This window comes from Oryx dammah, unplaced genomic scaffold, assembly GCF_014754425.2.
Source record: "Oryx dammah isolate SB20612 unplaced genomic scaffold, SCBI_Odam_1.1 HiC_scaffold_18, whole genome shotgun sequence".
Classification (NCBI taxonomy): domain Eukaryota; kingdom Metazoa; phylum Chordata; class Mammalia; order Artiodactyla; family Bovidae; genus Oryx; species Oryx dammah.
The window spans coordinates 85057113-85069801 of record NW_024070202.1 but is presented as its reverse complement, the minus strand read 5'-3'; the positions used below and the strand labels follow the sequence as shown (position 1 = coordinate 85069801).

General features: G+C 35.3%; 1 protein-coding gene and 1 non-coding gene across 2 annotated transcripts in view; one reads left to right on the top strand and one right to left on the bottom strand.

Annotated features, from left to right (window-relative positions):
• KCND2 (potassium voltage-gated channel subfamily D member 2) overlaps positions 1–12689 on the bottom strand; it is a 561234-nt gene that overhangs the window by 407295 nt on the left and 141250 nt on the right. The window lies entirely within an intron of this gene.
• Positions 8707–8778, top strand: TRNAW-CCA. Its single transcript has one exon. It is a non-coding gene; the product is annotated as a tRNA-Trp (tRNA).

Sequence of the window (12689 nt, the reverse complement as noted above, 5' to 3'; positions counted from 1 at the left end):
GTGGGAGGAGGGTTCATGTTTGGGAACACATGTACACTTGTGGTGGATTCATGTCAATGTATGGCAAAACCAATACAGAATTGTAAAGTAAAATAAAAAATTAAATATTAAAAAAAATAAAATAAATAAAAATGTTCAAGGGAAAAAAAATATATATATATATTTTAATTAGTAGATAGTAAAAAGTTGGCTTAAAGCTCAACATTCAGAAAATGAAGATCATGGCATCTGGTCCTATCACTTCATGGGAAATAGATAGGGAAACAGTGGAAACAGTGTCAGACTATTTTTTGGGGCTCCAAAATCACTGCAGAGGGGGACTCCAGCCATGAAATTAAAAGACGCTTACTCCTTGGAAGGAAAGTTATGATCAACCTACATAGCATATTCAAAAGCGGAGACATTACTTTGCCAACAAAGGTCCATCTAGTCAAGGCTATGGTTTTTCCAGTGGTCATGTATAGATGTGAGAGTTGGATTGTGAAGAAAGCTGAGTCGCGAAGAATTGATGCTTTTGAAGTGTGGTGTTGGAGAAGACTCTTGAGAGTCCCTTGGACTGCAAGGAGATCCAACCAGTCCATTCTAAAGGAGATCAGCCCTGGGTGTTCATTGGAAGGAATGATGCTAAAGCTGAAACTCCAGTACTTTGGCCAGCTCATGTGAAGAGTTGACTCATTGGAAAAGACTCTGATGCTGGGAGGGATTGGGGGCAGGAGGAGAAGGGGACGACAGAGGATTAGATGGCTGGATGGCATCATCAACTCGATGGATGTGAGTTTGAGTGAACTCCGGGAGTTGGTGATGGACAGGCAGGCCTGGCGTGCTGCGATTCATGGGGTCGCAGAGTCAGACACGACTGAGCAACTGAACTGAACTAAACTGAACTGAACTGACAACACGTTATATTTATGAAATCAAATCAAAGAAAAGTAATGCAGAAAATATTTGGTTGGGAGGAGGGATATTTTGGGAAATTGGTATTCACACACACACACACTACACAAACTAGGTAACTAATAAGGATCTACTGTGAAGAACAGGGAACTCTTCTTAATTCCTTGTAATGACCTATATGGGAATAGAATCTAAAAGAGACAAGATACATGTATGTATATAACTGAATCACTTTGCTGTATACCTGAAACTAAAACAACATTGTAGATGAACTATACATCAATAAAAAAAAGATATCTGGTTTGAGAAATTGCTAATGTGCTCATTTTTACCTTATTAGTTAATGCCATCTTAAATATTATAATAGGAAATAAACATTTGATCCATTTATCCAATAATATATAATGAGATAATATATATTGTGAATTTTATAATGAGATTAAAAGTCCAAACCAGCTCTTTCTCCTTAATAGCTGACCGAAGAAATTTCTGATGACTCCACTTCTCAAACTGAAACTTGAGAAATACCTTTATTTTAATGCTTCAACAACCCAGGATAAGTCTGTTTCTATACTGCACAACTATATAAATATAAATCTATGTTAAACAATCCTTCTGCTTATAATTGTCATAAGCCTAAAATAACTAAAATGCTACAATTTAAATACAACAAAACTGTGAAACCAATACAAATACACGTTAATTCTAAATGAAATTAACAAGTTAGGTTAAAGAATGATTTTTAAACTGAATAATTTTTAGCACATGGAAAATTAAGTAACTGCTATCTTATAGACCTTTTGAATCGATTGTGTGTTGTGTGCTAAGTCACTTCCATTGTATCCAACTCTTTGAGACCCTGTGGACTGAAGCCCGCCAGGCTTGCTGTCCATGGAACTCCCCAGGCAAGAATACTGGAGTAGATTGCCACTCCTTCTCCAGGGGATCTTCCTGACCCAGGGATCTAACCTGTGCCTCCTGTGTCCCTTACACTGCAGGCAGATTCTTTACTACTGAGCCACCAGGGAACCCCTTTGAATCCACTAAGCCCACCCTATTGAACATGTTATGTGAAGATCATTATCCTCTTACTTTCCATACTGGACACTGTAAATTCTTCTTTCTACTGTGTGGGTTAAGGTCATTGGCCTCTCTTTACTGAAAATGCATTGTTTATGTGTTGTCTATTTGTATTCTTTTCTCAGTAGCCCTAGATAATTAAATAGAACAACATGGAAGCAATATTTTGTACATAAAAATTATAAAGCAAGGAGTAAAGTCTAGTAAACTCTAGAATATATATACATATATACTCATCAAGAAATAGGCTTATATTAATTTATTTTAGATGATCAGAAAGAACTATCACTCATTCAAAGACAGAATTACTGTAAAGCAAACTCACACCTCTGAGAACATGCCCAAGGAAGCCCATATAAACAGCTTTGCTCTAGTCCACCTGGACTGATGTCTACAGCAGAACCTTCACTGGGGTGGTTTTTGTTCTCAATCAGCTCCCATGGATTTAAAGTTTTCCAATTGTCCTTTTATTCCCAAATTTCCTGGCTTGGGCTTTAATTTGGTTCCCTTTTGTCCCCTCCCTAAAACTACAAACAGGTCTTAGCTTCTACCTTGATCACAGCCCTTTCTTATCACAATCTGAGTCACAGACCCAGGCCTCTATCTTGCTGAGGAAAGGAGATTTATGCACACACATTCATTCAGAATATACTTATTGGGAACCTACTTTGCATACTAATGCCTCATGTTGGCACTGAGGCATAGGCGATGGATTATGCTGATGATGTTAGGCCAAAATATTTCTTGCTACACTCTCATTTGCATCAGCAGGTATATTTCACTGATCCTAGAAAACTCTACACAGCTGAATTTAAAAGTTGGCTTTTATTCAATTATACAAAGATGCTTTTCCCAGGGGCAGGGGTTAATTTCTATATCACCATAAAATTTTCTACTTTATCAATAATTTGAAATAGATACTGGGCGCTTTAAACTTCCATTTATTCTAGAAATAATTAGTAAACACTTAAAAGATAACCTGTTCAATTAAAAAAGTTAAATATATCAAAACTTTAAACATATAAACACATTTACAATAATCTAGTTCTATGGAAAACAGGTAACAGCCAACTAACACTAATTTAGTTGAGAATTTTACTTGAGAACTTTAGCCTAAAGTGAAAGTGACAGTCGCTCAGTCGTGTCTGACTCTGTGACTCCATGGACAATACTATCCATGGAATTCTCCAGGCAGTAGGTAGCCTTTCTCTTCTCCAGGGGATCTTCCCAACCCAGGGATTGTACCCAGGTCTCCAGCATTGCAGGTGGATTCTTTACCAGCTGAGCCACAAGACAAGCCCAGTTTTAGCCTAAGAATCTCATATATTTTCTTTGATTATATAAATGCATGCTGATGACTGTTATTCATCTGTAATGATGATCAAAAACATCACAAAATTATCATTAGTGATAGTAATAATAATAATTGCAAAAATAATCATCTATTATCACTAGCATCCTATTAAGAAAAGACAGGCACTAATTCAGGGAGAGGTTTATAATATTAAAACAAAGAGAAGTTTCACTGTTTACTGAAAAAGGAAATCTTCAACTGTTAAAGGATACAAGTTAGAAGAGAATATTCATTTTCTCCAAACTTCTTGGGATCAAGGTCTCCCTATCTTTGTCATTCACAAAAGGACATTTTGAAGAATTATTTTCCTAATCAATTTATAAAATAAAACTTGGATTTCATGCTGCTATCTTAATAGATTGCATAATGAAAAGACTCAGGGGAGAAGGGTATAGCTCTAAGGAGAACCATGTGCTTAGATTTAGTGCAAAAGTCCCCATTTGGCTTATGCAATGACCTATGGGCAAAAAAATAAGTTACTCAAATGTAAAGATAATTAAAAATATTAAAACTCTTCACTAAATTGTCCATTAGAAAATAAAACAATTATAATTTCTATCATTTTTGGCAATTTTCCCATGTCATCATCTTTACTTCAAGAGTCAAACTAAAGTAACATAAATGTCAATAATGCCAAAATTCTTTGACAATAAATTGAAAATCTTATAAATAACATGGAATTTTAAGTAAATATAATATGCATATTTATTCAACATGTCATTCAGTTATTCATATAACAACTATTTATTGAGAGTCTGCTATGTGGCGGACACTGCTTTAGCTGTTGGGAATCTAGCCAATAGTCAAGACAGACTAAAAGTCACTACTTTCAAGGAGCTTATTCTCTAGTGGGGAAAGGGAGATGTCAGACAAGACAACAAATAAAGTATATAGTATGTTAGACAGTGACACGTGCTCAGAAGACAAATAAAGCATAGAGTAATGGGCATAGTAATTTAGTTTAGTTAGAATGGCCTCCCTGGAAAAATTACGTTGAATAAAGAACTGAAGTTGGTAAGGACAGAAATACACTTTAATTATTGCATACTTTGATTGAGGATTATGGAAATGTTAAGTAGAATATAATTTCTCAATATCTTCCTCTCCATTTCCTTCAAGGAAATCTCTGGAAAGCAAGTAGCTTAATACAAGCAATGTTAAGACAATGTTAAGAATGTTAAGGCACACTTCTTTATCGGGAGGTAAGGATGATCAGCCATTTCGTTCAACAGTGAAATTTCTGGAAATGTCAGCATTTGTCAGTAGACTATAAATGTAAATGGTTTGCATTTCTTAGATTTAAAAACATTCTAAATCCCACAAAGATTTCTGAATTCCTAAATATAAAAGAAAGGGATGCCTTAATTTTAACTCTTTTTCCTTTTTAAGAAGAATTCCTAAGTACCAAGGAATATTTGGATCTGTATTTTCTCTTTCTACTTGAGCCCTTCTCATGGAACTGCTTGGGGTCACCTCCTGTGGTTTTCAGTCAACCCTGAAATACTGAAAGAATCCTCGATCATTCTGTACTCTGAAGAGCCACTGAGGAGTGAGAAGCAAGAGGGCAGCCAGGGCCAGAGGAGAAAGGTGTTGGCAAGAGAAACTATTAACCTGTGATACATTAATTACATGTTACCATAAAAAACATCTCACAAATGGACGTGGAACAAACATAAAAATAAATGTGTTTAACTCTTGAGAAATACGTCTATATCCTGAACTATTCTAGCGTCATCTTCCAAGTTGAAATCTGAGTGCAGCAACTCCTGGCATAAACAATGTACAAATGCTTCTGACTTTGTGCTACTGTCAAACCTACATTTTAATGGCTATGTCATTCTGACAGACTCGTGAGGCTAGACAACAAAAAAAAAAAAAAAAGAAAGAAAGTCTTGCACTGAATTCTTAGAATCAATACAAAGCAGTGTCAAACCAAAAATAACGTGTGCTCCATCTTGGAACACAAAGAAGGTTAGATGGAATCAGTATCATCAGGTGGCCACTGCACTCATTTCCAGGTGAGACTGAAAATAACTATGTGTTAGAATGAAAATAGCTCAATGCAGAACGACTGGAAAGCAGAGCATCAGCCAACTGAGCTATAATTGTAAAGGAAAGGAGAAACATATGAAAATACTGGTACAGGACCAATGAAACTGTGTACATCAAGAAAACTTTTCTCTCAAAACCTTTAATGTTGTCTTTGGCTAGGCACTGCTCACAGTTCAGCTATTTCTAGAACAGTAATGAGTCTACATATGAAAACATCAAATCCCTTGGAACTGGGCATTTTTTTTTCTGCCAGAGTTACTGGCTTTGATAGCTGTTTTTTGACTAAGAATTTGGAAGAATTGAGTAGTCTTTCTTCTATTCCAAATTAGAAGTTAAATTTGCCCTTTTTCAGTATTCATCTATTTGCTAAGTCTCTGTAAACAAAGTTGGGAGTAAACAAATATAATTGGTGATAATGTGGATGTTTTGAAAGCTGGAATATTCAGCCATTTAACTAATGTTTATTAGGCACCCACTGTTTTTTTTTTTCAAGGCACAGATCTAGGCATGGGATATTCAGAGATACATAGGGAATTTCTGTATTAGAAAAACTCATCCTTACAAAATGGTAGGATCCATGCTTTAAGTGAAATTATGTAGATATCTTTGCTTACTTTATATAAACAAAAGAAAGAGTAATTAGTCTGTGAATTTATGAAAGACTGCTAGTTTTCACTAAAAACTCATTCCTTCTTGTACAAGAATAGAGTTCTGGCTAGGCATAAGGACCCCCTGCTCAAGACTACACTACCAGCCTTGTCTGGTAGATATGACAATGTTATTAAGCTAGATATGGCCATGTTATTAAGTTTTAACTGCCTGAATATGAGTAGCAGTGATATGAACCAGTTCTGAATTTTGCTCTCAGAATGGCTAGGAGTGTTATTTTTAAGCAAAGATTCACTTAGCCTGTTACTTATGTTGTGCCTAATACCTTCCAGGCAGGAAAATCAAAGTTCTTAACAGATTTTGTATGTCTCTGTAAAAGAGATTTAGGTCAAGTCAACTAGTGGAGTTGGACACGACTGAGCGACTTCACTTTCACTTTTCACTTTCATCCACTGGAGAAGGAAATGGCAACCCACTCCAGTGTTCTTGCCTGGAGAATCCCAGCGATGGGGGAGCCTTGTGGGCTGCCGCCTATGGGGTCGCACAGAGTCGGACACGACTGAAGCGACTTAACAGCAACAGCAGCAACTAGTGGACAGTTTCCAGTGGTATGCAGTATTCTGTATACTTGAACCACCCCACCAGTCACACGAATGCATCATCTTGGACATGGCTCCTTCAGCCCCCTCCTTCAGTGCAGCTGCCCTAGGTGAGCACCATGGCATGGACCAGCTGTTAACTGCTGAATCCTGCCTGAAGAGCAGACCCATGAGCAAAATGAATGACTTGTTGTTTTGAGTAATGAAGTTTTGGGGGTGGTTCATTACGCAGCAATAGATAGTTGACACACATGTCCAGTTTCAAAAAATAGTACCACTAAAATTCACTGTAAAACTATAGAGCATGTTATGCAGGCACAGGAGTATCAGATGTATACTGAAATTATGCGTATGGATGGAGGGAAGGGAAGCAATTTGTACTGAGACCTAGTAGCAACTACTACTGTACCACTATCTAAATATTAACTTGTTGACAGTCTTTTGCTCCCTGTTTATATAAGATTTATAAAATTTATCAATAGATACATAACTGAGAAGCAGAATGCAATACAGATGGTCCCTGACTTATGATGGTTTAACTTGGGAGTTTTCAACTTTATGATGGTGTGAAAGCAATTAGGTAGAAACCATACTTCGAATTTTGAATTTTGATCTTTTCCCAGACTAGCAATATGTGATATGATACTCTCATGAGGCAAGGCAGCAACAGTGAGCTGCAGCTCCAAGTCAGCTAGGCAACAGTAAGGATAAACAACGGATGTACTCACAACCATTCTATATCCAGAAAACCATTTTGTTTTTCACATTCAGAACAGTATTCAATAAATTACATGAGCTATTCAACACTCTATTATGAATCATCCTTTGTGTTAAATGATTTTGCCCAATTGTAGGCTATATAAATGTTCTGAGCACTTTCAAGGCAGGCTAGGCTAAGCTATGATGTTCAGGTTAGGTGTATTAAAATGCATTTTCTACTTATATTTTTCAACTTACAGTGAGTTTATTGTGTATTAACTCCAACATACTTATACAACATACAAGTAGATTCCTAGGTGGCTCTGGTGGTAAAGTACCCGCCTGCCAATGTAGGAGACATAAGGGATGCATGAGGGTTCGATCCCTGGGTGAGAAAGATCCCCTAGAGGAAGGCATGGAAACCCACTCCAGTATTCTGCCTGGAGAATCCCCGTGGACAGAGACGTGTGGCAGCTACAGTCCACAGGATTGCAAAGAGTCGGACACAACTGAAGCAACTTGCATTAGCATAATTCCAACATAAGTTGAAGAAGATCTGTATATACAAACTTTGTTACATTTTGCCTCATGTAATTTAATCATATTGGTAATGTAGATAGATCTAGTTTTACTAATATGGTTTAATTTACATATAAGCCAGCATATACGACAATCTGGAGTATAAGATGAAAGGTAAAATGCTGTCTTTTTAATAATTAAAGGTTATTTAATACTGCCAGAGAATGTCTCTTTAATTAAGCTTTGTGTTGTTAGTTTTTCTTCTGAGATGAGACATACGGGGGTAATATGGTACACACATCTGTGTGTTTGTGTGTGTATGTACATATATGTATATATTTATACATTTTCTATACTGACACATCAAATGTGGGACCAAAGGTTGCTTGTCTGTTTTTACATATTCAATAATGTTTTGCTAAAGTCAAGTCCTGTCACTTATTTTGCCATCATATGTCAACAAATACATGATTTCTGACTAAACTTAGAGCATATTAGTGATTAATACATGAAACACTATTTGGTTTCATATATATACTTAATAGCCTCTAATAGTTTAAATAATCACTATTTGATAATCAACGAAGAAGAAAAACAATTTTAATATTTTCACATTTATCAGTAAACTGTTCCAAAAAATAACCATAATGTGCTGAAAAGTTCTTTATTTATTCAATAAGGAATAAATGTGAGTATAAAAGCAAAATTTGCATACTAGATCTGTTGGCTAACACAGAGTAACGATAAAAGGAAAATCTTGCTAAAAAAAAACAAGGGAAAAAGGAAAAGAAAATGAAGTATAAGCTTAAATAATGCATTAAGAATTCAAGGGAAAATGATTTTATTGAAAAAAGAGTGGTAGGATATTATTCAAAACAGATTTCAGGACAATTCTATGCTTCCCTGGTGGCTCAGAGGTTAAAGCATCTGCCTCCAATGCAGGAGACCCAGGTTCAATCCCTGGGTTGGGAAGATCCTCTGGAGAAGGAAATGGCAACCCACTCCAGTATTCTTGCCTGGAGAATCCCATGGACGGAGGAGCCTGGTAGGCTACAGTCCATGGGGTCGCATAGAGTTGGACACGAATGAGCGACTTCACTCACTCTATGACATCTAAACCTTTACACCTTTAAAATATTTTCTTCAAGAGAAACAAAGACATATGTATGCCTTAGAATCACGCAGGTCAGAGCTGTAAACTGAGATATGACTTCATGTAACTCTGCTCAAAGCTATGTGGGAGCCTGGATGAGAGGGGAGTTTGGGGGAGAACGGATGTATGTATATGCATGGCTAACTGCTTTCACTGTAAACTATCACAACACTGTTAATAGGCTATGCTCCAAAGTTCAAAAAATTAAAAAAATACAAAACCTAGATGTGACTAGTGGTCAGATGGGTAATGTCATTTGAGACGATGGCTATGGTGTGGCTGGCAAACACATCCATTGAGTGACTCTGCTAATATTAAAACTCTGAGTATGAGGGAAAAAAGAAAGATTATGTATAATATACACTGTTTATTAAAACCAAATATTCTTGAGGAACATAGATGATCTAAAACATAACTAAAGAGTAATCCTTGGAATTCTTTCATAGGGTTTTTTTTTAGTAATATCCCCAAAGTCTTAATACTACAATATACTTCAGTTTGACTATTACTTAGCCACTACTTTATGGTTACATGAAAGTCAGGAAGAATGATAACTAGACTTACCATGGTGACCATTTTGAAATGTATAGAAATTCCAAATCACTATGTTGTGTACAAAGAACTAACATAGTGTTGTAGGTCAATTATACTTCAAAAACAAATGAACATACAATCCCATAAAAAAGATATCAAATTTGTAGTTATCAGAGACCAGTGTGTAGTTATCAGAGACCAGTGTGTAGCGAATGGGAGTGGGGAGAGTGCATGAAGGTAGCTGAAAGGTACAAACTTCCAGTTATAAGATAAATAAGTACCAGAGCTGTAATACACAACAATGATAAATAGTAATACAATGAACACTGCTGTAAGTTATACTATATGAAAACTGAGAGTCAATCCTAAAAGTTCTCATCGCAAGGAGATAGGTTTCTATTTCTTTGATTTTATATCTATATGAGATGGTGAATGCTCACAAATCATATAATCACTTCATGATATTTGTAAGTTAAATCATATACACTTTAAACTTATGAAATGAAGTGAAGTGAAAGTCGCTCATTCGTGGCTGACTCTTTGCGACCCCATGGACTATAGAGTCCATGGAATTCTCCAGGCCAGGATACTGAAGTGGGCAGCCTTTCCCTTCTTTAGGGGATCTTCCCAACCCAGAGATTGAACCCAGGTCTCCTGCATTGCAGGTGGATTCTTTATCAGATGAGCCACAAGGGAAGCCCAAGAATACTGGAGTGGGTAACCTATCCCTTCTCCAGCAGATCAGCCCAACCCAGGAATAAAACCAGGGTCTCCTGCATCGCAGATGGATTCTTTACCAACTGAGCTATGAGGGATGCCCCATTTAAACTTATACTATATGTCCATTATATCTTGTATGTAATGCTATATGTCCATTATATCTCAATAAAAGTAGAAGAAGAAAAAACAAAGGATGAGAATGATATACTCATGGAAAGATACTCATGTAAATCTTTGCAAATTAATTTTAGTCATTAACTCAGAGTAGCAAAAGGTAATAAGTTTACAGGAATAACAGAGCAGATATTTCTGTTCCACAGTGAAATTTCAACATGTGGCAGTTAGACTTTAAAAAATTACCAAGCTATTACATTTGTATTTGAATTCTATTAGTGGTAAACATTATTATTTCATTTGGGACCAAAAAAATGCATTATAAATATTCTAAAATGGATAGAATGCTTTTCTATGCTTGCAGTCTTCCAGTAGCTTAACAAATTTACCATGTTTTTGTACCCAGCATGGAAATTTATCTATATAAAATTTTCATTTGTGCTCTTAAATGACCTAATCAATATTTAACCAATTATGGTCTTGGACTCATATTCAGATAATGAGAAGATTATCTGGGGAAAGTAAAACTGGATATTTTTAGATTTTAAAATATTTCCCTATTTTCTTGAATTAAAATAGAAAGGAAAAAAAAAACTTTCTCCTAGTTGGAATATGCTTCATAATTAGCTATACATATTATTCAAACTACTTAAGGAAAAATAAAACTGTGTTCAGCATGACAAAGTTGATTGGATTCTAGGCAAACTATAAAGTCAAGCAAATAAATCACATAAAACCACTGACTATACCCTTATTTCTATAAATATAAAACTTATGCATTAGACTTTTATCATTGTTTAGTTTTCAGGTAAACCAAACAAGAAAGTACTAATTTCTCTCTTAAAATTTTATGGCATAGTCATATTTACATATAATTTTTTTTAACATACCTCAGAATTCTTTCTACCAGAAAGAAAATTTCAACCTAATCAAACCTTAGAATTATACATTATTTACTCATAATTTCGACATGACCACCTTCAGGGGATCTTCCTGACTGAGGGATTGAACACATGTCTCTTAGGTCTCCTGCATCAGCAGGATTGTTCTTTACCACTAGCACCACCCGGGAAGCCCAATTCTTGCCTATATTTCTGGCTAATATTTGGGAGGATCTTATTTCTGAGGACAATTGAATCATCCTCAGATATATCTGAAATTATAAACATTTCTAAGTATTATTTCATCATCATTAATTTACTACTTAATTTTCTAACACTTAAAAAAAAAGGCTTTCTTTTATCCCTCCTTTTATATCAAATTAAAATGATAATAAAGAATTTGGCAGAATGTAGCCACAAATAAATCAGACACATCTTATTTTCATTGTATATCATATTATTAACAATGAAACTTGAAATCATTTCCCATGAGCAAAAATCAATTACAGTATATAATTACCTTCAAGAAATAAGAATTGTATTATGTGTAATAATTTGTTACCTGATTTCTTTAGCAATGTATTCTGGGAATTTTTCGTATCTTCAAACTTTCTTTACCACTTTTAAATCTTTGGTGCTTTTGAGAATTCCTTGAGAAATCATTTTGCAATTTAATCCATTTAATTAAACCACTATTGTTGGTAAATCGGTGCTTTTGAGATAACTGCATCTAAAACAATTTTAATAATATATATACACATACTTAAATCTGCAAATCTGGTTATATGTTGTAGGCCACAATGCTGTCTCAGTTTAGATTTGGGGAATGGACTTATATTATTTTTCTTTATCAGCTTTTTATATATATTGTGACCATGATTCGTCTCTAAAGTAGTCAATGCCAATATAAAACTGGGCATTTTCTTTACAAAAATATTTAGTGTAATATCAGTAGTAAGTCTGTAGCTCTAAAATCCTATGTTATACTCTTTAGCTTTTTTTTTTATTTCCCAAAGTCATACGACTAAGGAATCTGTGCTGCACCAGAAGCTACCACAGGTCTTAAGCTGTCAGGCGCCAATTTATCATCCACACACTCCCCTGACCTAAAGGTCCTCTACTCACCTTAGAACAAATACAGTACTTTATAAATGAGTAGGGGAAAGACATATACGAATAAGAAAGACAGCACTGTCCCACAATACACAGATTAGTCTCATGATTACATGTGACTTATTGATCCTGTTTATAGTACTGTATATGATGATGCTGGTAAAGCAATGTAGGTAAGGATTTTATAATATTCCCATAAAAATAGTTATGACCACTGACGTCCTTTTCTGTGTGCAATAATTATTTCTAAAAGCTATCTACAATTTGAACTGGCATTATGATGTTTGCCATCTTGTTCTTTTCTCATAAATTCATATTTTCACATTTATTGCAGTTATCACATATCATATTTCCTTCATAAAATAAGA